Genomic DNA, 27194 nt, shown 5'->3' with positions numbered 1-27194 from the left:
ATTCTTTATTTTTAAAGGGGTAAGTGATAGTTTTGACTCCCACGAAGGCTACGATTTACGTAGTTGGAAAAATATGAAAAACCATGGTAAATGTAATCTACTAAAAACATGTGGCTACGAACAGTAAATTATCTCTGAAAAGCTATCTGTTCAAGTGGGTGAGATGGATAAAAGTTCTGACCGAATTAACTTTGAATTGGTGTTATGCTGGAAGGAGGTTGGTAAGAGTACCTCTGAAACTGCTGTCAGAAACGCCAAGTGCTCTAGTGTCTTAGATACACAAGAAAAGTGTCATAAATAGAAAACGTCGATCATGTAGTTATAGAAGAAGACGAAAGACCGAAAAAGATCATGAATTCTGATAGATATGTTTAGATTTGGAGAAATGACCAAGAGTAGAAAAAAAAATGACAACTGCAAGTGTAATCGGGTAAGATGTATGTGAGTTTATACCGGTATACCATAACAGACGCAAATAGCTAAGTGTCTTACTGACGGAAGGACATGAGTATAGTGAGAGCAACAAGAAGCCACACCCCTCATCATGCTTATTCAAAACAATGTAAAATGGAGGAATTTTTGTTTCGGAAATGTTTCCCTGGCACTCACTTTAGCCTTCTTTATAATAACAGACCAATGACTGAGTGATATGAACTGCCGAACTTTGTTGTCCATCAAGTACACTCATGTATAAGTTCACCTTTTGGCAAGCATGTCACAGGGCACATGCCATTTAGGAACGGTTAGAGTAACGTGATAATTTTAATTTCTTTCTTTGCTATTAGTGACTAGATCATAATTCGATTAAGTATACTGGAAATATGGGGATAATATATTATTGAAGAGAGGATTTTGACCAGTAAATCTGATGGAAGTGTGGGAATTCATCATGTCCGCAAGATGTAGAATACCTACTGAGTATTTCTGAACCTCAAGGCATCTATTCTCCGATGTATCGCACTTATTTTCGTAGGCTATGCTGGTTGAATGAGTATCTGTATTAAACTAACCATGTGTGTGCGTGTGTGCGCACTTGCAAACATTATCGAGTCCCTCCCATGCATTATGATCGCTGTAATGTTTCTGTTTCTGTAATCATAGTTCCATTAATTGTAATTTTCTTAATCATATTTATGGAATAGTGCGCATTAGCAACAAACAACGTGGCAGATAGATCCACCGAACTACAATATAGCCATATTAATCATCAACTTATATACATTTGCTAGTACAAGAATATCTAAGATTAAGGATGCCGCAATTTAATGATGAAAAACAGACGGCAAAAAGAAATTCGAAAAATAGAAAGTCAGATAACATTATTAACCGAAATGGATAGAAGAAACAACTGAAATGGGAAGTATTTTTCTCATGTCAGGCATGAGAGTTCACAGTGATTGGGCAGTATACTGTTGAAAAGAAGTAGCATACAGCAATAAATGACCAATGAGACTTCGTACAGTCTGGTGATGATGGTGTTGGGATGCATCTTCTGATTTGGACCAGGATCTAAATCCTAATCCAAATATTCAGGCAATTCTGTGTTGTCTAAATAATAGCAGTTTAATATCAACAAGATAATGCACATCATATCTCAAGAACTGTGGCAGTATAGCTTGACGAAATAGTAGTGCAAAGATTAGACAGAAAAAAACCACAAAGTCTCAATCTAAACTCTAGAGAGTCAAACGTACCGTGCTTTAGAACATTCTGCAGTTGTTAATTTACATTTGATAGGATTTGGGAAGTAATTGGTGTGCTTGTTTTCTGTAGAAAATATATTTTTGGACTTCAAGTACTGGGGGTTTATATTAGCTCCAGAAAGTATGCAATTTTTAAAAGATTGTGATCACAGGTTTTTTTTTTTTTTTTTTTCGGGGAGGGGTGGGTGGGAGGATTGCTTTTAGAATAATGCCAAAGAAATTTGAAAAATTCCAGAGATCAAAAAATAAAATAAAATAAAATAAATAACATGACATCATGTACTTCATAAAAATGTCTGAAAGGAGAAGATGAAATAAATTTATTTTGCTCTATTCTCAAAAAAAAAAAAAAAAAAAAAAAAAAAATCAGTAAAGCGCAAACTTATCGTTAACCTGTTCTAAACAATAATACAAAGCATAGCAAATCAGTATATTGCTTTATCGCTCGGTTTTCGAAGTTGTTATTCAGTTCAAGGTTCTTATAGAAAATAGGGTTAAAACATAGATGATCAGTAGTGATATCTTAGTTCAAGTAGAAAGTACAAAATTAATAGAGAGTTAATCGCAAAACAAAAGAGACAAATTTAAATTTACTAGAATATACGACTATAATACAGTCGTATTAAAGGCGCAAAAAACAAACAAAAAACAGTATTGCATAACTACAACGATATATGTTATGGAGAAAACAGGTTTATTAACAAATATGTATGTTTACATATGATGATATATATATATCTACAATTGTCGGTGGATCTTGGTCGAATAAAGCATTAACGACGGTAGATTACGTGCTCGAAATGGGCACCTTGTCTTTCAAAACAGGTTTCGTAACGCATGCGAAGGTTCTCTGTCATCTTTAAAAAAAAAAGGGGGTTGGGACATCTGCTAGACATATCGTGTAATTTTATCCCTTAGTTTATCAAGGTTGAAGGCGGATCATGGTGGTCACCTATTCCTTTTCGGAGACTGTAACACTTGCTCCAGCACACGCCCACGATTCTCATTTGTGTTAACAGTTCGTTCGTGATGTCCCTCGAATAACTTTTGCATTGCGGCAGAATACTTCCGCTACGTCGGAACCTCTCGATTAAGGCAATGATGGCACCATTACTTAGCCCAAACTTATGGAAGTGACGAACAAACTGCTCACAAACGTGTTGTAGGCTTGAACTATTTGCTCTACAAACTCTCCATGAACGAAAATAATGCTCAACAATAAACGTCTTTTCTTACAACGTCACCGCCATTGCTATATCTAAATGTAATGGTGTAGACTTTACACGTGCTCTTCGATTAATGTGCATGCACTCGAACGGCATATCTCACAGCGCGTGTAGGAGTCGAAATTCAGTACTGTTTTTTTTTTTTTTTTCCTTGAGCCATACCGTATGTTTGGGCTATTGTGAAATGAATTACACTCCCTAAAATCTTACAATATGAATAATCTCACATAGTGCATAACATTCAGCCATCAGCCGTTATCAAAGTACTGAACTGAAGTTCGTTGGCTATCATAAAGGTTAGTTTTGTCGTGCATTTTTTTTTACCATTCATAAATGTAATAATTATACGTTAAACAAAATATTAAAAATGCATGGATTAATAGATTATTGTCGACAGGACAAAGAGTGATTATCTTTCTCATTTTTCAGCAACTCCCCCCCCCTCCTCCCAAAAAAATCAACCGCAAAACTCACGATATTGAAACCATAATGCTACTTAGAATTAGGAACATCAAATGATGATAGTGGATGTTTTGTGTTAACTTTCGTCTATCCACATCAGCTAGAAACTCACTCATTGTGGTAATCAGAAATGGAGTAGGCATCACTCTTTTAGTCCTAACTTGAGGAAGTCAATGGTAGGAATACTTATTTATTTAATTTAACTTATTTTTTGAAGATTATATACTCTAAAAACATGCAGTATTTGACACAGTACTTTATTGATTATGTAGCAATCACGACCTGGTAAGTTACATAAAATCACAGCATGGGACTGCCTGGTGGTCAATTGCGTGAAACGAAAAATCGTCTATCCCCGGCAGAAGAACATAGGTTTCTATGAACGCACAGCCATGCACACAAGCCTAACATTAGCAAGGGCAACAGCAAACGGTCGAGTGGTGTAAAGCTTGCCGCCATTAGATTCTGGAGAAATAGAAACGCGTTCTCTGGAGTAATGAATCACACTTCGCCATCTGGAAGTCCGACAGACATGTCTGTGTTTGACGGAAGGCAAGAGGACGACGAACTATGTTATACCAACTGTGAAGTTTGGTGGAGGAGGCATCATGGCTGGGGCTATTTTTCGTGGTTCGGGCATGGCTCCCTACTTCCAGTTACGGATAATCTGAACGCTGCGGCCTATAATGATATTCAAGCACAGAATAATTTAGAATTGGGTACACAATTGTGGGCTTCCAAAGTTACAGCAACAGTTCGGCGAAGGCACTTTTCTGTATCAACACGACAAAGCACCCCCCCTTCCCGTCCACAAGCGAGGTATGTGCAGAAATAGTTTGATGATGTTGGTGTTGAAGAACTTGACTGGTTTACACAGAGTCCTGACTTTAATCTTATCGAACACCTGTGGGATGAAGTGCATTGAGCCGAAACGCTAGACATTCGTGGCTGCCTTCGTTAATGTTCTTTTGAACCAATGAAAGGGAATTACCAGAAACGTACCAAAATCTGGAGGAAAGCCTCAAAAGATTGAAGGCTGTTACAGCAGCAAAGGGTGGGCCAACACCATATTAATGTCTGAAATTAATGAAAGTTGAGATGAACAGGCATCCGGATATTTTCGATCAAATAGTGTATCTACAGACATAAACTATTCGCCCTTAGATGATGCAGCAGAGGAGTGTGGTAAACCGGCTGCATTAATTGCTTAAAACACCTAATAATGGGACTCAAACTGTCTCGACGGAGAATTCGATGGATGGATTTCTTGCCCACTTTTCTGCAAAAGTAAGTTTTGTTTAATGTTTGTATATTGATTATCAGATTTTAAAAACAATTGTATCATGTAATTGTTTAAATGGTAAGATGATTTTAGTTTTATTGATAGAATGCGTATTAGCATATTTTGTAGAGAAATTAGATATCAATGAGGAGCTAAAGGTTCCGCCACAACTTAGAGTACTGCATGAAACTTTGTATCCAGACGAATATAAACTTCTTAATAGTTACAGTTAACATTTTTTTAAAAAAGAAAACTATTGCATAAATCTTTCTACGTTGCATATTTTTAAGATGTTATTTCCAGCTGAGGCTGCTTGCAATTTTTATTCCAGAATACGTTATTGTGGCTCCGTACCTCAGTTGGTTTAGATGAACCCTTTGGTTGGAAAAACTAGAATTTGAATCCCGTCCATGGAGCGAGGAACCTTTATCAGGTGTTTTCGATCAGATGGTATGATAGCCGGTCTCATACAGAGGTAGAGGTTCCCCCCCCCTCCGAAAACTTGGGTTTTACGTCCCTCAAAACAAGCAGACTTGCCAGAAGAACACATGCAATATACAGACATAGAGCATTATAGGAATAAAGATTAACCTCCCTATTCCGTTGGATTTGGTTTCGAACGCTTAAACGGTAAATGTGGGTCTACGCCATAAATCAGGAAGGAAGGATATATGCTATAGCATCTCCAAGCAGTTGCAATTTAAGTTACTTTTACAACTCCAATTGTTTAGGAATATATGGATAAATAAATTGGTTTTACTAGTTGGATGTATTTCCAGGTTAAAAATATTACATATGGACACCAACATGGAGTCCGTAGTCTCACTAAGGTCCATTCCACGAACATTAATCCTCAATACCTATACAATACCTGTCGTACTTTGCCTTAAAATCATTCACCGACAAAGGCTACATAACTACTTTTTCAATCTATTCCACTTATTCACCACTCTCCAAGCAAAAAATACAGTTCACTCCCTTGCGACATTCTTACTCAATTTCCATGGATGACTTCTAGTTTTCCTCCTTTTATTCATGTACTGAAATATTTCCTCCACATCAGTCCTATAAACCCCCTAAGTAACTTGTATGTCTCTATCATATCTTCCCTTGCCCGCCGATCAGCCAGCCTCTGTAACCCGCAAACCTTCAATCTCTCCTCATATAGCATCGCAGAGATTTGCCACCAGGTCAGTCACTTGCCTCTGAATACGCTCCACTTTGTTCACACCTCCAAGAAAAACCATGGCGACCAGATCTGTGCGCAGTAATCCCTATATGAAGCCTTATAAATCCGATTATTTCTGCCAATAACCAGGTAATCCTAAGTGCTTTTTTTAGCCACTTTTGCAATATTCCCTATGAACTTCAACTTCTTATCCACCATTACCCCTAAATCCATGGCTTCATTAATTTCCTGGAGTGCAGTTTTCATAAATATGGTACACAGGTGATAATCATTTCATGGGATCTTTTCCAAAGCGCACGCATGACCTTACACTTTGCCACATTAAATTGAAACCCGTTTTCCTTTTGCCCATACTGAGTCTATTAAAATCATCCTGTAAAATGTCAACATCATTTTTATTGACTATTGCTCCACATAATTTTGCATCTTATGCAAACAACTGAATATTTCCTCTCAGAATCATGTGTTATATCATTAACGTACAAATTAAATAGCAGTGACTCAAGTGCAGAACCCTATGCCACGTCACTAGTCACAGGAATTCTACAGGACTCTGCTATTGAATAAACTACTATGTGGCATCTTTTTCAACAACCAATATCTTCTCATCACCAGGTTCATGTCCATACCCATTTGCTGTAATTTATGTATCAAAATTCCATGCGATATTCTGTCAACCCCTTTGAGAAGTCCAACAGTATTTACCGTGTAGCCATGACCTTTATCCAACTCAGTTGTCACTTCATTATAAAAAGTGAGTTCCTGAACCATGTCTCCTACACTTTACAAAACCCAACCCCCATACAGTATCCCATTCCTATCCACACATTCCTGAATTTTGTCTTTAACCAATTGTCTCCATATGTTCTTTAATTCTTAATATATTGTTTATCATTTATCCTTTATATGCGTTATGAATGAGCGTATTGTCACTTAAAATAAGTAAATCTTAAAATTTTGAAACTTAAAAGCTGTTGGTATTCTATTTCATTTATTATTCATAATGCAGGTTGTCCTTACCACTCTTTTGTGGTAAACAGAAATGATAACGTGCGAAAAATCACTGATCCATATAATTATCCGACAAAAATATCTATGAAAGGTGGAACAGAACAGGAGTGAATCCTGGAAGAGTGCCTTGAGTTTTCGTACAAGCATAATGCGATGATAATATCTGTTGAAATCATAGTTTATAAGCTAGAGACAAACAACAACAGAACTGCTTTCCAGTGGTTAGAAATTTCAGCGCTTCAAGAAATTTGTTAGCAGTCCGAATGCAGGGTAGTTCGATAGTTGATGTTTATATGTGTGTTCTCTGCACTACAATCAAAATTCATTCTATGAATATGCTGCTGATTTTATACTAGGAATCAATTCTATAGAGTGTTCCTTACTGCCATCTATTGAATATCAGATTATACAATTCAATCAACATGATTAATTATACAAACAGCTTTCGAACTATCAAAATAATAATGATAACTTAAATGCTTGATGAAAAGCCAAACGGCTATATTTTCTGACGAAGGTAGATTAATCTAAGTTAGTTAGATCCCCTTAATCTAACTTAAATGATTCTTAATGCGTAACATGGGAAGATTTAAATATTAGCTGGATGGGATTGGTTTACTTCTATTTAGTTATAATTACAGTACAGAGACTGTGTATGATATAATATACAGGTTAATTGTATGAATGTTCTCCTACAGTTTTGCCTACTATGCGACGAAGCATCCGAATTTCTATTCGTTGCTAATCTCATTTTAATCACTGATGAATAATCAATAGCTATTTGAAGTCTCGATTTCAGTCTTTTCTTCTTTTTTAAATTAATTAAACATTCGTTTTCATTGAACTGAGTGAATAGAAGTTTATTACTTAAGAGTGACACACGTCCAAACAACACAAAACCTTTGTCACGTGATTCATTTCTACTATTCAATTCTCCTTATATGACAGTTATAATATTAGCATATTTCAATATTCTCTTTTGTCATTCTAATAATTTCAGCTTTTTATCTGATAAGATTTTTAATTAAAGAATAATCAAGTTGGTGCAGTACTGTTTAAAACGATGGAAAATTAGATAATATGTTCACCAATTTATTATTCTTTCAGAGTATCAGACAGAAAGAATAAATTAGGACTAAAACTGAAATTGCTATTGGGAACATTAATTACGTTAACTTTGCCATTTAGCTGTTGTCTTCAGCTTTATTGATTATGAGCGCTAAGTCATCAATAAGGTTATTAAACAGGTCTATGAAGCAGCTTGAAGCGATGCTAAACAGGTCATGACTTATTTGCTTAAAGACACACTGTAATATTATTATATCCGCACATAGAAATACGAATACGAGGATTACGAAATAAAAATAGTCATGGAGGAATTAAAGGGTTCTTTTAAGGGGGAAAAATAAAAGGATTCGATTATCATAAAAGAAAAATCATCAAAACGAAGTTTTGATGATTTTTCTTTTATGATTATCTGTTTTTCCTTCTGAAAATTTAGTTCTACGCAAAATTGGCTTCGTAAGTAAGAAAAATGATCGTTTTTTCCTGTACTCCAACCAAAAGTTTTCATTTTCATAAATCATTACTAGCTTATGATGAAAAAATGATATTAAAATTCAGTCAAGTGGTATGCGAAAGATTAAACTACTGCATGTTTGTGAGTCGCTGTTGCATTAATCGTATTAAGAATTTTTTCATGCAATGAACACGTGCAAATACTTCCTCCATGAAATCTCGGAAAATTGCTAAACAGGTGCAATATGTACATAAAACACGACGCTCATGGGTGGGGGAATATTTTTGCGAGGTCTGTGATTCGTCCAAAGTTAAGTAATTGGCCTTGAAAAATTTCCACAGTTGCTCATTCTTAATCAGTGGCACAACTGCTACTTTATCGACCATTTATTATCTAGTAGACTTTTACTTTTTTATCTTATTCAATATCAATGCCTTCAATGCACACACCTCAACCTTCTGCGCACTTATATATGACACAACCGAAAGTTGGACTACGTCACTCTAATTACTGAAAATGGTTCCAAAATGTTCATTGTGTCATAGATACCAACAGAAGTTTCATTTATGGCTGCTTCCTAAATTTTACTTTAAGATGTAACAGAATTAGCAATCTTTTATAAATATCATCTAAGATCCTTATTTCACGATCGTTAAAAGAATAATTTACAATATGCAGCAAGAAGAGGCCATTGAAGCATTTATAGTTGCTAATAGTGTTTCCAAATTCCCGACATTTTGTAACCTTCGGGGATCGAGAACGGGAAATCGTATTTCCCGAGAATTCCCGAAATAATATTTTTTATTTAATTTTCGTTGATTATCTGTAATAATGGCTATAACATGTTAATAAACAGAAAAGCCGTAGAGAAGGTGGGGCAACCGGGGTTCGTGGCCCCAGCGCAGTCTTTCAGAGGTTTCGAGACACTCCTATATGTAAAAGGTTGAAGCAAAAAATGAGTAAATAAAATTTCCTAAATGGAGGGTGACCGGAATTTCATGACTAGTGCATCTCTTGCCCTGAGCGCTAAACAGGGGTCACTACGGTATCATTTTGGCTAGGTTTCTGTTATATTTCGGGTTTTCTCAAAATATAAACAATGTAATTAATGCAAACTTTATTTAACCAAACCTTATAGTATACAGTGAGTTTTTACATATATCACACAATGTATTAACATTCCCAATCTCATTTAAATATTTTATTTATTAAATTAAATTAATAGAAAACAAATGCAAATATTATTCGTTTGAAAATTAAAAAATACTTCAAATAGTTTTTATTCGAAATTTTTAAAATGAAACTTTAAGAAACACAGACCATTAATTGCCCGATCAGACAATCGTGATCTTCGCTTTGTAACAAATATACTTAATGTGGAAAAATTTCTTTCATTTTCTGTAGACGTTGGTCGAATTGTTAAGAGTGCGTCTAAAAGCATCTTCAAGTTGGGAGTGAGAAAATGCGTTGCTTCATATAAGCTCATTTCCTTCCTTAGAAGAGCAAATATTTTGTCTAGACTTTGATGTCGAAATTGATATTGCTTTAGTCAATTCACTCTTCAGATCAGATTCTGATTTAATGTCAGAACTCTCTGTAAGGATATCCTTTATTTCTTTTACTGGAACTTCTGCTGTAAATGTTCCTTTAAAAAGTCTTTCCATTAATGACTTCGCTAATCGTGCAATTTCATTCACATAAACAACTAACGTTGCTCAAGTACTTTGTGAGAGACACAAGATCTCTATTTCTACGTTTAACCAATTCAAATTTTATTTCCTTTAAAAGCATTTGGCTTATTGAAGAATTCTGTTTTTCTAAATTACTGAACAGGAACTTAAAAATTCCTTCACTTGTGAGAATATTACCTTCTGTATTGCTTAAGGCTTCAACTGCTAATCTTACAGGTTGTAAGAAATTCAACATACCTCTCAATATTTCACAATACTCTTCTTTCCATAAGTGATCGAGTTTCAGCTCTCGTAAAACAGTCTTAATCGGATTTACGATCTTTAGAAATCTCTCTATCATTCTATCCAGTGTGTTCCAGCGTGTTTTACAGTCCAAAATGACTTCTAGTTCCCTCGTTTCACTCTTGGTTATTTCTTGCTGCAAACGAGAATTTTTTACTGGAGAATATTTAAATATTTTCATAATTCTTCGTACGCTGCTAATTGTCGAAGATAGATCATCTCGCAAATCATACTGATCAGCTTGGGCCACACCATCTAACTCAGAATCACTGTTATTATCTTTATCGTATTCAAAATCTGTATTGAATTCATTATCACTGCTACAAGTCACTGATGCTTCACCTTTCAACTTTTTAACATAAAATACTTTTGTTGATGTAGTGCATGGTTGTAGCAGTACTGTTGAATAGTCGGTGATAATTTTCTGAATTTTTCCATAACAGCTGCACCGTCACTTGTAATTGCAACCACATCACTTTCAAGTTTTAACTGAAAGTTTTCTAACCTTTCCTGAAGCAAGGATAACACTTTTTCCGCAGGACAGTTCCCATGCATTCTTATTAAACCAAGGCTCATAGAGGTCTAATTGTAGTATACGTGAACATTCATGTATCTGCGATTCTTGCAACTGGTCCACTCGTCTATTGAAATACTCGGTTTTTTTATTATCACATTTGAATACGTCCAATTTCTGGATGTACAGTTGTTTCACTTTACTATAATAATTATGTATTATTGTCATAACTGAAGATGGACTTCTTGTCAACTGCATTCCTTTGCTTGTGAAACTTTCCGTAATAAACTCACTTTTTGTGATGGTGTTGACTGATATCCCATCCAAAGATGCTAATTTGCTTACGGTTTCTTCTAAATCCAGTCCCTTGATATAATGTAAAATTGTCGTTTGTCTCTTAGAAGATGAATGCATTGGCTCATCATTATTCAATTCGGACTGTTTTTCCCTTTTCATTCCATGAATGTATACTGGGTGCCTATGTAGACCGCTGGTTGATGATGCTTTGCATTGCAAAGTTTTGGAGCATATCTGGCAACGAGCTGATTCGTTATCTTTATCTTTTCTAAAATATTCCCAACACTCTTTATTCTCTTTACTCATTGTGACGGCAATCTATAAAAAATATTAAAATATGGTTTATGATTTAATAAAAAATAATTTATTAAACTTTTTCCCGACCAAATTTTCTCGGGATTCGGGAACGGGAAAACGAAAAAAATTCCTGAGAACGGGCGGGAAGGAATTCCCGCCCGGAAACCCTAGTTGCTAATAACCACAGCTGCCGTTCTTTCTCTCTCTCTCTCTCTCTCTCTCTCTCTCTCACATTAGCCTCTCATAGGTCCTAAGTGATGAAATTTAATGTCATTTTCGCCTTTCTTTAATTCTAAGCGTACGGCAGCACTAAAGACATAAAAGATAGAAGTAGATAGCGTTTCTCACATTCATAACAGAAGCAATGTTGAAAATGAAATATTATTAAACAAGGCGTAGTATTCTAACAACTAACTAATCAATCGGTTGAATATCATGAAAAAAGAAAATACGTGTCAAGATTAGATTTTTATTATTTTTTTATATATATTTGGTAAAGCAACATGTTATTGAATAAATTAGTGTTCCAACCTAATTTGATTGGATAAATTATAAATTGTATAGTGCTATATTTATAATTTGCTAGGCTGTCACAGCATGTCTAATCCACGTAATCACAGACCGGTTTGACTACTTTTAGAAGGGAGGGAAAATCAGAGTTTATGGTAGGATATTTGTGTTGTCTAAGTATATGACCGTCTCTCTAAGTATATGACAAACATCCATGTAAGATTCTAAACTCCCACCCAGGTGTAAACTGGATACACTAAAGGTACACTCAGTTAACTAGGAGTAATTGTAAACTTGTAATCTTTTAGAAAATATACATAAATTGTTCCAAAGTGTAAAAAGGATGAGTGAAGATGGGGAAAAATGTTAGTTCAGCAATACACCTTGAAATAAAGGAGATGGTGAAGTTACAGATGTAAGTTTAGTTATCAAATTGCCACCACAGATAGAGAGAGAGAAGATCATTGGATTACATAAATGTTTTCTTTAGAACAGAGGATTCTTATGAAGAATTTTTGAAATATCTATCATTATGGCAAGTAGTACTGTTTGTTTCATGCATTTATATTTCTACATGGTTAAGAGCTGTGGGTAAGACATAATATCAAGAACGAAAGATCAACTTAATTTTTTAGGACGATGATGAAGTGATAAATGTTTATAATGAAATTCCATCTGAAGTTATTTCAATTAGAACAGTTGTCCCAGAATTATCAATGCAAACATCGGTAAAAAGAAGTTTATTTATTTATTTATTTATTAATGAGAACTGAACTAAGATAACCGTTCACGTTGTCCTTCGTACTCTTCTTTGACGACTGGTGTGCTTTTCTTGAAATTTTGCGCATTTCTGTGTTAGGCTCACTAAATGAGATAGAGAATTTCAGTGTACTATCTTAGCAACATGATTAGGATTTACAATTAATGGAAATTGATGTTATACAACAGTCACAAAATAAATAAATAAATAAAATAAAATAAAATAAACCTGAAGTTTCAAAAAAGAAAAAAAAACTGAAGTTTCAAAACAGAGTAGTGTAAATGTTGATTTTACTCAAATAAATCACTGACATTTATTAGTGGAAATCGTTTATTTTATGAAAGATGAAAGAAAGCTAAAAGCAAAAGGATGACACTTAGATTTAAAAAAAGTTGTTACTTTTTTGCGATGCTGATGAATAATGATCCTAGAAGAGTTTAAGAACGACTAAAGAAATGCCATAATAAGCAGAAGACTACTAGCATTGACTAAGAATACCTGTACTCTTTCAGGATATACAGGAAATGGAAGACAATTGATCACATTTTCTTTAGCTAATGTCACTACTGAGTGACATTACAAATAGTGTTTGGTTCACATCACATCAGATTTAATCTTAAAACCTTTTTTGTTAAATCGTCGGAATAGTCATATTATAACTGCTCAGCAAAATGAACTGAAAAATGTGTTTCCATGAATATTTTACTTTTAACAGCTCCAAAGGCGAATATTGATATAATAGGCATTCTGGCATGCAAATTCCAAATATCCAATAGAAATTGATCTACCATTTAACATGTCCATATACAATGCAAATTACTCATACTTATAAAAACATGGATTGCCACGACATCAATTCATTCCCATTTTTTGGCTTGCTCAGAGGATAATTCACATTTCAGCACTTTCAAGATACAAGTCATTATCTTTTAGATGATTATTTGAGGTGGATTTGAAGACTGTTTGACACTGTTGGACAACTTGAAGCTGGCAGTCGCAGCTAAGGTATGTATCACGAAGTATCGTCCCACCACTGTCAGGCGATAGGAACCATTACAAGAAGAAATGGCAAAGGTACCCGAGGGCTACATCAACCAAAACAAACTGCTGTCTGGCTCTGGCAGCAAGATGGAATCTTACGTTCTTTTACAAACTGTCTGTTGAAATTGTTGCGGCCACAGGTGAAACATTTCCAAATGGACAATGAGACAGGTAAAAATTCTAGACATTGTTTGACCTGGAGAGAAAGAGGAATGCGATACCATCTCTCCAGTATTAGAGACAAGAACCAAGCAGTGTGCTTGTGTAGAGCGGGATAATGATCAACGGCCGTGTCCCTCTTCATATTTTTATAGGGATACAGTAACTGCACAGCAATACCAAGAACAGATCCTTGAACCCTATGTGCAATTCTGTAGGGTTGCAGTTGGTCCAGATTTTCTTTTCATACACGACAATGCTACTGTGTCTATAGAGCTCAAGTGGTGGAGATGTATCTTTGAACTAAAGATATCGAATTACTGCATTGGCGAATACGATCATCAGACTTAAATCCGACTGTACAAGTGTGAGTTAGTCTTGAGCCTCACATTGCACTGAGCGACCAAGGTTGCTTAGTGAGCTAAAGTCGATCTGGTTTAAGAATGAAATTTTTTGACAGAGAATCTTACAGACACCCTTATATCAATCATGGTCCCCCGTTAAGGGATAAAACGCCATACTGATGTTATGTGACCATATTTTCGAGCATATTGTGCCTACTTCTGTAATGTGATATTTTTTTTTTTTTAGTAATTGTTATATACCCGTATGTAGTTCCCCTTATACCTGGCGTTGCTCTCGGGATTTTTTTAAATAGTTTAATTGAACCAGTTTTGTGAGATTAATTCAGAAAGCTGGACGAAAGTCAGTGATAAGTTCAAGCCGACTTATATGAAGTGATGATAAGAGAGAATCTTGAATTACATATATTAGTTTTCTAAGACCACATTGGAGATAATATACGACTCAGTGGCTGCCGATATTTTTTCTTTTTCTCAAGAAGTGTGTGTACGAGTTAAATGGTCTAGAACTGTAGTCTTTAGGTTGCTTTTATCCATATTTTGAAACATAAGACTTGCTACAACATAGTTTTGGAGCATTAACTTAGGGAGACAGGGAAATGCGCAATTTCTAATACAACATACAACAGATGTTCTATTGTCTCCTGATAAAAAAAACGAAACAATAATAGTCTAATATTTAAACGTTTTAAAAATATAAAATGTTAAAATTGAAGTAAAACACATTTCTACTAATCTGTACTGGGAAGGAGACATTACTTTGTCATATAATTTAATTACTTTATAATAATTTAATATAATTTATACTTCAATTTTTTACAGGGTATGTGAAACTGATGGTAACACTTAAATGGAGGAAAAGATTTATTGCAAAATTTATTGTAATCAATAATGTCAAAATTATGTTTTAACACTTATATACAATGAATGTTTTACATTTTCTTTTCTTTTTTTTTTTACCCTCTAAATATTACAATAAATGTGTCTTCCATTTAAGTGTTAACATAATTTTGACATACTCTGTATTTGGAATGATATTTATCCAAACTTTATTATTAATGATTCAAAATTCTGAAGATACTATCTATAATTTGCTTCCTGTATATCTACACTTTTAATTTCCAAGTAATGCTTATGGATTTTATTATTAGCTAAAAAAAAGGTAGTATTCATTTTAAATTTATTTAAAACTTTAAACTGAAAAAGTAAAAATTTAAATTAAAAGCTCCTGTTATTTTTCTAGAAAAATGCGCACAATTAATGCAGCAACTGCGTGGCTTGTATCTTTTAATCTACTTTGTGGTTCACAAGGCAATGTGTCTGAGTGCCCTTGACATCAATTTCTTTAACCTTAAAAATATCAGCAGAGAATTAAAGGGAGAGTTCGATGGTGACATTGTGACGTGTCGCTTTTATTATGACATTTGCTATCAAAGCGACCAATAGCAGCGAGTAATGGACTTCGAACAAGACGTCATAGCGATAGTCAAATAGTAACTGTTACACCGCTCTGAGTCGAGAGTAGCTGGTCGTTGACATACATCATATATATAATCACTAAGTCCTCCTCAACATTGCTTCCTTGACAACGGGATGCTGGTAAGAAGACTGCTTAACTACAGGAGCTTAGGTAGAGACGTAATGGTAATTTGTCTTATCAGAAAGGTCAGAGCTTATAATAATAACGGACTTGGATCGTTTGAGATGTTGTGACCAGAAGAGTGTCTTTTTTATAATTTGTAATAATTCTGTCAGATATTCTAAGAGAAGAGGGAAAGAACTCGGCAGGCTTTGATCGGAAAGATTCTTTAATTTCAGAGAAAGAGGTAAGTTAAAAGATCGAAGTTTGGATTGTGGAAACTTCCTCTATTGTTAAATATGCTTACACGTCATCATACTTATATATATTTATATTTGAGAATATTACATACGCCCATTCTCTTGTTTTTAATATTGTTTATTTGCCATGATAAAATAGAATGAAAAAATTGAGCTACATAGTGTTCAAAATTCATACTGTAATAAAACAAAGATTGAAAAAAGAAGAGAGTATTATAACGTCTTGTTTCTTATATCGAAATTTCCATAGCTAGTAATTATAGTAAGGATTATACCAAATTTCATCAAAATCCATTATCCATTTACCAGAGGTGCAAGAACTATAAATGTAGGTAATACGAACATGCTTAAAAGGAACGAAAAGAGATGTTGTGAGGTCTGCTGAGATTTCTAAAAGCTTCTTTATTTTTGCTTGTTTGTTTAAAAATTTTCTCTTACAGTTTTTTGTTGCGTTAAATTTATTTTATACCTAGTATTTTTTTTAACCTATGTATATGAGATGGTTTCAAATAAAACAGGAAAAGGTTCATTTGACTATCGTCCCTTCTTAAAATTAATAGTGTTTACGTGGTAATGATATCTCTTTAGGTATATGAAGCCATTTGCTATAAATTCCAGATAATCAACGAAATCTCAAACACTGTGCAAAAATGGTAATTTAATATTACATAAAGTTCATGATGCATGCAACATAGAAATTGAAGCCTCTATCTCACTATTATCTGCAATATGGCCAAGTGGATTAAGTTTCTGGCATGAGTTTTATGAATACCTTTAAGTAGAAGGCAAATTACATCTTCTAGTGTGAAACCTTACTTATTGGAGACCGGAAGTGGTTTTTAAAAAATGTTTCATTATTGGTATCCAAAGAATAATTTTTAGATTATTTAGTCCTTAGCCTATTCATAGTACTAAGGCAATTCGTGCACATCCAATGCTTACAGTCTTTCTTATAGGATGCATATAAAATGAGTTCCATTTTCATTATTATTTAACTTTAAGGCTCAGATACATGCATATATGCGGAGAACATGACTCCAGAACGAAACAGAATATTAAAAAAATTTGTTCTAGTAAATGCACTAAGTATTTGCATTGAATTTTGCTTTTTATTTTATTTCTAAAGAAAGAAGAAAAATTAAAACCACAAAAAATGCCCCTGTAATGGATGCTTTACCACCATACAAATAGTTGACACACTAGCTACATAGCAAACATGTTCTTGTATTGCGTCAGCTAAAACAGGTGCTAGGATAGTACTGGTAATTAGAATACATCTTAATGATTTTCCTGTTTTTTTTTTTTTTTTTTTAATGGTGGATATCCTTGCTCATTTCGTAATCGACGTTTATGCTGACTGTTATTCAGTGTACGTTTAGGAAAATTATTTTGTACATGAAGTTTCCATACAAATTATAAACATTCTTTATTATTAGAGATTACGATACTTGGATTTAATAAATTCATTATATATATATATATATATATATATATATATATATTGGGAGATACACTCTCCATATTGGGAGAGTGTATCTATGCTTGGATGAATGAATGTATGAAGGTGGAAGACAATCACAAGCATCCATGCCTACGCGGGATTCGAACCTGCAGCCTCTTGGCTTGAGAGCGGATACGCTAACCACTCAGCGTAAACGAACCTGGCAAAAGAAAAACGAAAGTTGTTCCCATAATAATAGGTTCTTTAGGCGCCATCCCTAAAACATTGAAAAAACATCTAGAAGCACTCGAGTTAGATGGATTAAAAATTGGCAGCTGCAAAAGGCCGCTTTGTTCTGCACAGCTTTCATTTTCAGAAAGTATTTCCACAACTCATGGTCCCTTGGGTAAGGCTCGAATTAGTGGAATATAACCAGCCTTTTCTTAAGACCGAGGAAGCAAATCAAGCTTTGATTAATATTATATATATATATATATATATATATATATATATATATATATATATATATATATATATATATATATGTTGGTTATCCTAATATATATATATATATATATATTAGGTATATGTTGGTTATCCTAATATATATATATATATATATATATATATATATATATATATATATATATATATATATATATATATATATATATATATATATATATATATATATATATTAGGATAACCAACTTATTTTAACTCCTAATCCCAAGTATGCAAACAATTAAGTTTGCGCCTGAAACAAAGTTCAATCTAAAGATGATACAACACCAGGGAAACTCATTGTAAAGATGGGTAAAGCTCTGATCACTATTCTTAGTATTTTCCCATAATGTAAAGTTGATATAGGTTGATATATATATATATATATATATATATATATATATATATATATATATATATATATATATATATATATATATATATATATATATATATATATATATATATATATATATATATATATATATATATACTAGGGAGCTCTGCCCCCCCCCTAAAAATATATCTTTATATATATATATATATATATAGATATATATATAAAGTGAGCGAGATTAGGTAATGAGATAACATAGGTAATTAAAACACATAATCAAAATCTGAAAATATGTTATCAATTTCCAAATTGTCTTGTTAAAAATCTGATTCAAACTGAGAGTACAACATATCCAGTAACAAGACGAAGTCTCAATCAACGCAGACCTCTGTATGGATGGCGGAGTGATTTTCCACTTATCAAGAGTCTAGCAAAGAGAGTTGAGTATAAATCCTATTTGTAAGAAGAAATTAAGTTATTTTGCTAAAGAATGGGCTCAGTTTTAGAAAGTACGATTTTTCTTCCCTGAAAGAACTCCTCAGTTTTTTGCCTCTCCAAATATATAAACGCTTCGGCAAACATACACATCCAACAGACGTTGATAATCTGAGCTTAACAGTGACCGCCTTAAGATCAGATTCTAGGTCAAACAACTCCTCAACACCTGGAATAGGGTTACGTGGATTTGAAGAAGGAGATGACGACATCGCCCAATATATGACAGGCTATAGATATTTGTTCCCCTACAAAAAAAGTTCCAAATGTGTCAATAATTAGTGATACAAGATAGAGTATTCACTGCATAGGGCTGGATTTAATGTGCATTTTTTCTGCTGTTCCAAATAAGTTTTGCCAAGTTCAGATTTTCCCTCAATTAAATAACAGCTCTCAGGTTATGAAGCCAGTTTATCATGCCTGTTAACTGAGTGCGTTTTTCTGTTTCGTGGACTGTTAGAAACATCCTGTCACCTTCGTATGAGGTCATATAACTCCCATTCAGTTGAAAATCCTTTCAAAAGATTCTTTGCAACCTACACGGGATTGGACCAACTGAAGTCGGCTTAACCAAACGACATCATCGTTATCTACTGACTGAGTCTGATCACGATTTACAGATTAAGGATGTAAAAAAATTCCTTTTTGGGACTTATGACCAAGACATTTGATATTGTGTCCTAATTTTTCTTTGCATCAGTATTGAGAGTGATCATACCTTTATATATAATACGTATTATGTATAAAAGTTTGATTACTCCTAGTCAATGCTTTCGTTGCACCCTAGATCTTATAATAAAATAACATGGAAACGTTGGAGAGGCAGTGTTGACTTAATATATCTCTGTATTGATTCCTTAAGTAAAAAACTTTGTGTTAGAGCATTGAAAACGGCATTGCTTTTTATTTAGTAATAATCATTCTGGTCGTAAAAATGAGTGTTGAATATCTGAAAGGGAAAATCTTGTCTTATTTCAGTGAAAGTCGAGGAAAATATCTTCTAGAGAAATGCTCAGTTATATTTATGAAGTTGACATTAGGCTTCATGTTTATGAATGCGTGAACAACAAACTATTTATTTATTTATTTTTTAAACGAAGAGACGCTGTTGATGGTGATAAATAATTTGGATCCAGAACAATGATGTTGTTAAAAAAAAAGATTTCGTAAGAATGTTAAAAATGTTTCATGTGAGCGTTGATGACTACTAAAATAATGGCGGAAGTACCATATTTGGACAACAAAGTTTATGTAAAGAGGGCTACAAAAATTTCATTGAGAAATAATTTTCGCAATCACTAAAGCGTGATATATACCTCCCCCCCCCCCACACACACACAGACAAAAAAAAAAAAATCCTAGTCCTAGAAGACTACATATTCACAGTGTATGTTCGCGTAAGATTTCATTCTGTGTTCAAAATTAAAAAAAAAAAAAAAGCATCAAATATTTTCTGAGATGTGGAAAATAAACGATATAGAATATTCTCAATATAGTAATATCTGATTTATGTATAAATATCTGAATTTTCATTGCATATAAAAGAAGCAAAATTGAATCACGCAAGCCTAGAATAATGTCCTATAATAAAGAATGGCTATGAATTAGTTGATCTGAAAACATAGCGTATAAAACACCATTTAATAATTTATTATTTGAAGTATTATAATTATTATCAATTATAAATAAATACATTTCGAAGTATGACAGTTATTTTAGAAGTCAAATCCATATGGGAAGTTTATTTTGGACGTTCCAGAATTAGTTATATGTATATGCACGGAGTTTGTGTTCATTAAACTGCTCTAGAAACAGGTTAATGCAGACCTCAAACCAGTTCTTGCAAGAGTTTTACCTCTCATTGACCCTTTAGGCGAAGTACCTGCTGAAAAAAAACAAATAAAACGTTCGTAAACAGCGCTTTAAGTTGCATCATTCGACATGTTAGAATTTTTTTCTGTCAGAACGATAGTAGGAAGTTTCTAAGAAACATTTATAAAATTAATTGACTGTAGATGTTTAAAAATCTTATTAAAATGAAGAAATTCGAACTGAAACTATCCTTAACGTGTATGTGTACTATAAAAGTGAAGTACTATATTTTGGTATATTTTTGGTGACTCATATTTGCTTCAAATAATTTAAACTCCAGGGAGAAAGCAATATATATATTCTAATTCCGTGTGTTTCTATTTACACTCATGTTTCTGCTTACTCTGTTCCATGATTCATATAACCGTGAACTCTGTTAGATATCATGCAAACTTCAAACTTCGAGCGATGTTCTTCATAATGGTGTAAGATTCACTGTGCATCTCTTTCTTTGTTTTTTCTTTTCTTCTTCTTTTTTTGTGTGGGCGCAATAAATGATTTTAAATGTAATGATCATTTTTAACAACTCTGAAGATTGACCGCTTACACATTCTCATGTGTGATAATAACGATGTCAAATATTTTCATAATATCTCCATATCAATGTCGTTTTTAATATGGTTCTACTACTGACAGCATCTGCTCGATTTCCTAATTTTATTCAAACTCCTATATCCACGGTCTCCATTCTTTTATCAGCTGCTGTGGTTTTAACCTCACTCTCTTAGATCAATGAGTTGAGTTTGTTTTTCAAAATATTTTGTATTATGCCTTGTAGCCACTGTAAATAATGACTGTAAACTATCACTCCATATTTAAGTATTAGATAGAATATAATTTATTCTACTTGCTTTTTCATATTTCATGACAGTCTCTGAAGTTTTTTCTAGTTTCAGGTACTGAAATGTGCGCATGATTTTTGATGTCGATACGACTTACGAAAATTGTAAAATCTTGGTATCAAGAGCCCTAATCCTTGGACCCTTGATACTTTAATACTCTAGAAACGAAACATGGTGTTTTATCAGATCAATTCAGGCCATAAATAAGCATTATAGTGATTTTACATGGGCGATAATGTCCATATAAAATCCATGCTACAATGGAATTCCAGTCCAGAGCCAATAAATTGAAGAATAGAAATTTATTCAGATTGCATTTCTGCTGGATACTTTCTATGGTGATTCTTTCTCTGGCTACTTAATTTAATAACTTTTCAATTTAATTGTCCCATTTTGTATTCTCTTTATAATCTCTGATTCATTTTGTGATACTCATTCTACATTTAAAATTTTTCTTAGTAACTTCCAATATATTTTGTCAACTTCATCATATGTAATAATTTACGAAGCTGAGAAGAAAAAAAAAATCAGCTAACGCCTTTTTATTCCCGTATATACAGGGAGTAGGCGAGGCCGTTTTTAGCCCTATCTACGAAGCTGAGTTATAGGTAAAATTAGCCGCCGTGCTGATTGGGTAGATAGCAACGAGCTTTCTATATGATTTATTCTTCTTTCTTCCTTTCCCTTTTTTCTTTTGTTTTCCTTTCTTTTTCTTTAACTTTCTGTATTATTTATCACTCTGCCTATATTTATCTTTTCAGATAAGTTTACCAATATACTTCTTTGGAAAAGTCGATGAAATCAAATCAAAATTTTTTTTTAAATTGTTCATTCAATTTCAAAAGTTAAAAATAATGAAAAAGAAATTCTTCAACGCCTTTTGTTAACAAAGAGAGTAGGTGAGACTCTTTTAGCTTTACTTATATGTTAATATATGATGAAATTATATGATAATATAAAATAAATCATTATTCTACTGACTTCTAACTTCATTAATCTGAAGTTAGCAACTTGTCTCCATCCCTCACTGAAGTTCCAAGGTTATCAGTTATTCATAGATCAGAGAAGAGAGTATGGCAGATAGTAGCTGCCATCTTGTGATCTCTAAACACCACACTATATATTATTGTCTAAAATAGCGCGCGTTCTACAGGTAGATTTTTCTTGACTTAAGTACTGTAGTTAAAAACAGAATTTCTGGAAGAAATATCCTATTTGCCTTGTGCTAAAGATCTATAATTGAAGAACCTGTTGAAAAGAGGTCTAGAAAATGTCTTTATAGTCGACTATTAGACTTCAGCTTATAACGATCTTTCCTATATCGGTCTCCTATGTTATGAAAGCAAATTGCACAAGAAATACCCAGGAACGAAAGGTTTCATTTGGTTCTTGTTTTCAAAATCTTTTACCTAATTTCAAAACAATTTCGTATACACTTTTCCCTTAACTGTGCTATTCATTTTTTATCATACTCAACACTAAAGGGTGATCACTTACTATTTAGAGAAATCACTCGCTATTTATACGCAAAATATTTCATTTCTCTGTACATTTTTTTTTTACTTTGGAATAATGTGAAGATGATAATATGATGTGTTTTCATCATGTGAATTTGCAAATGTTTATGTTGGATTACAGCGTTAGCAATGACAAGTCCGAATTCTCGTTGGTACTTATTATTATTATTGCTACTTATTATTTTAAATATTTATTTATTAGGTACTTATTATTATTATTATTATGATTACTGCAGGAAAAACAGACGAATGAAGAAAGACAACTCCGCAGAGTAGCGGTGTTGAAAATACCTATGAAAAAGGCATGAGAGAGAGAGAGAGAATAGGGTGTGTGTGTGTGTGTGTGTGAAGAGAGGAAGAGGGAGAGAGAGGGGGGGACATGGGTTATCTATTATTTATTGTTTTCTGCATAGGTTTTAGGGAAATTTTGGCACAGCCACTATAAATCTAAAGAACGGTATTTTAAAGTTAAGAAAAATTGGATTTTTATGAGATTAGTTGTGGTAGACTAAGAGAACTATGGAAGTTATGTATTTGGGCCCTGAAAGGCTAGAGATGGAATACTGCCCACAAATATCACATTTTTCACCAAGAAGAAAATGTTATCATAGGTGGATATTATTGAATGTAAGAAGAGGAGAAGAGAGTTCTTATTTCTGAGATATAAGAACTCTGTTTTGGTAGTATTGAAGTTCAATAAGTTGTCCTTATCTCTGGTGAATGGCAGGGCTATAAATATTTAAGAAACTGATTATAGAACATTTTTGATCACTAGAAGATCATACTTAGTATTTAAAGCCATAATTACTTCTTTCTATTATCCTTACTGCCTGAGAAAATAACTTTATATGTACTCTTTAGAAGGAACTAGAAATACACTTAGGAGCCTCCATAGCTCAGTCGGTACCCTTAGTTTGGAAAGACCTGGGTTCGATTCCCGTCTAAGACGTGAGGAAACCTTATCTGGTCTCTTTTGATTAAGGTGAGTTAGCCGGTTTCATACGGATGTAGGGTTTTTATCACTAGGAAACTCTGATTTTTCGTCCCCCAGAACAGGCAAACCGGCCCAGTGAACACAGGCATCTATAGATATAGGACAACACACCGGGAGACATAGGGCTAACCACCTTATCCTCGAAACGGCCGCTGTTTCAAATCGTAGTAGGCCATGCTTAATACGAACGTAACGGACCACTAGGTCTAATATATGTAAGAGGAGGAGGAGAACTACATTTTACAAATCACTCTGTATCTCTAAATGCTTTTGTTTGAGTCAGATAGGATGTTATAGATACCTTATACGATTTGCCAATATAATTTATTTTATTTGTTGCTTATAACTCAATATCTTAAATTGTTTGAAATATTTTCTAAACTTCTAAAAAGTATCATAGATATTTGAATATCTCATACTATAGTATTAGATACTGATACTGATCTCTCACCATTGCCTCAAATATTAGCACTCTATACGTACCGAAAAGAATAGTCTATACATAAAACAAATAAAATAAAATAAAAATTAAATAAATAAGGCTTTGTTGTATAATGAAACCTGTAGAGCATTCATGACTAAAAATACACACTAAGAGAAGGTAACAAATTGTAAATCTGGTTGATCGGTTTTTAGGTAGCAGCAAATTTATATTTCTTTATAAGTTTTGAAAGAAGTTCGGAAATGCCTTGATATAAGGAACTACCTGGCGTGTACGAGGTCCCATGTTTCTGTAAATTGTCCTACTATGGACAGACAGGTAAATCCATTAGCAAACGCATTGCTGAACATCAGGATCATATCCGGCTTATCAAACCTCTGAAATCTGGCCTCGCACAACACGGAATTGAAAACCCAAACCATTCTACATAGATCTTTATATAAGCATGAACACTTATGTAAAGAAAGTGCTGAAGTCCTGCGTCACAGATCCAATTTGAACCGTAATGATTTTCTTACTATCCCTAAAGTCTGGGAAACTGTCATCCTAAATTGTAAAATAATTTTATATATGTTATATAATTTTAATGTAACTTTTTTTTTTCAGATATATTTTAATTTAATTCTATAATACGCTACTTCACGCGTAGAGGGATTCCATTGTAAGCATGCGCCCTAACTGTATGTGATTCCTAGTATTGTTGAATTAACTGTACTGAAGATGTCCTATGATAATTAGGACGAAATATTTATTTATTAAAAAGTCTTATTACTGTGGTTATGTGTGTAGTTTTAGTCATAAATAAATAAGAGGTTTTTAAAGGCGATACTCTCTAGTCTTGTTATGCAGATGGGCAGGAGACAACAGTAAATACTTTTATATTCTTCTTGTGTTTTTTTTTTTTTTTCTTGGTCTATGTACACAATGACGTTAGTTCCCAAACTTCTGTGAATATGTAAGTTGGTCATTCAGTTCATTGTACAACATAATGCAAATAGAACTCCAAAGAATCGTACATACTTTACGTAAAGATGTAGACAAAGAAGTTGATTTTATCTATCTACCTATCCAAAATACTCGCAGCAGTTACTCAATCATTTAACCCTTTGGAACAAAATAGATAGGAAAAGTGGAGTGGTCGATTTAAAATTTATGCCTTTTGATGATATCAGTGAGATGATACCATTGGTGTATATGCTAACATCACGTGAGATATTTGAGGCATGATGCTTGATGCATGTGTCGTTCACATGTCTACCTCAAATTCAATTGCTCTTCTCTTTGTTCTGTTTACAAAGATAACGGAACCTATCTGGAGTTCATGATAATTTCATGAAGGCGGTGAGTGTCCGCTATCTCTTTGGCACCAGAGTCTGACATATACAAACAACCTGTGTACATCCGTGAACATTGATTCAGTCCAGCATGGCCATGATCTTTACACTGTTTTTTTGATACTACTTTGGCTGTAGCTTATTGGTTAGTTCCGATTTGTTCTATTATGACACTGATCTGCCTTTGTGTCGTGTAACTATACATGGCACACATTCAGAGACATGATGTAAACAAAAACATGTTAGAATATTTTTTACTCCATTAAGTAGTTATGAAATATTTTATTTTTTTAAATTTTTATAGTGTTTTACTTTGATGCATCTCATAAAGTTAGTTTTCCAAATATCATGAGATATAATGAAAATATCTTCCTGAAAAATCAGCTAAGTGGAATGAACATTATGAAAATTACATTTAAAAAATTACATAATAATTAAAACTGGTGCATTTTTGAAATTTTCACTTTTGGTACTCAAAACCTTATTCCATCTTAGATTAATTACTCTGAACAAATATATTTAATACAATTCGTGTTATTTTTAGACTGTTTTCAACTAATGAGACGGATTATCGAAATACTTTCTTAGTATAATAAAATTCAGCCCAAGTGAGCTGTCTTCAAATCTCACCGCGGACATGAATGTTTGTGAATGTCTTTAAGAAGTAGATGTATAGTAGTATGTAAAGTAGTAGTCTGTGATAGTAGTAGATGTATTTTATTTCCGGCTTAAGACCGTCATCCCACTTACTAAACGTCTGAAGTAGAGTAGGCATGAAGTTTATGCCAGTTCAGACTTTAAAACCCATATTTTTTACTACCATTTTTTGCCTTGAAAATAAGGTGCATAAAACATAAATATTATTCTCGGTATATATTCAGTTCCAGATATGTCAGCGGAGAGAATCTCCGCTCTGGATACCCAGAATAAGTACAATGAATACTTAGAAGAATCACAACCAACCAATCAGTTGGTGGTGGTTCTTCACCAAGTGAGAAAGTCATCTAACCCCTAGATATCTAATTAGCATTTATACAGCTAGGAAAGGTACACCTTTAGAAAGACAATTCTTGTCAGTGTCTTGTAAATAAGTGGGAGAATGGCTTGACTGAAAAGATAATCATACATCATTACTATTCACCTATTATATAGTAGACAAGGAAGCTTAATTTTTCATTTATTTCCCACTGTTTTCAAAAATGCAAAAGTTCAAGTAATAAAATCTCGGTTTCATTAAAGTGATTTGTTTCTGTAGAAAGTTTTTTTCTCTTA

The 27194-nt window shown here is 33.4% G+C and overlaps 1 protein-coding gene across 1 annotated transcript in view; it reads left to right on the top strand.

Moving 5' to 3' along the window:
* Window positions 1–15886: 15886 nt before the first annotated feature.
* P5CS (Delta[1]-pyrroline-5-carboxylate synthase) overlaps window positions 15887–27194 on the top strand; it is a 38439-nt gene continuing 27131 nt past the window's right edge. Inside the window, exon 1 of the mRNA XM_090391385.1 lies at window positions 15887–16131. The gene's annotated coding sequence lies outside the window, so the exon portion shown is untranslated. The remainder of the gene's footprint in view (window positions 16132–27194) is intronic.

This window comes from Typopeltis vanoorti, chromosome 4 (genome assembly GCF_054136105.1).
Source record: "Typopeltis vanoorti isolate ZY-2024b chromosome 4, IOZ_Tvanoo_1.0, whole genome shotgun sequence".
NCBI classification, from domain to species: Eukaryota; Metazoa; Arthropoda; class Arachnida; order Uropygi; family Thelyphonidae; genus Typopeltis; species Typopeltis vanoorti.
The sequence above is the reverse complement of the archived record's forward strand: the minus strand, read 5'-3'. Positions and strand labels throughout refer to the sequence as shown.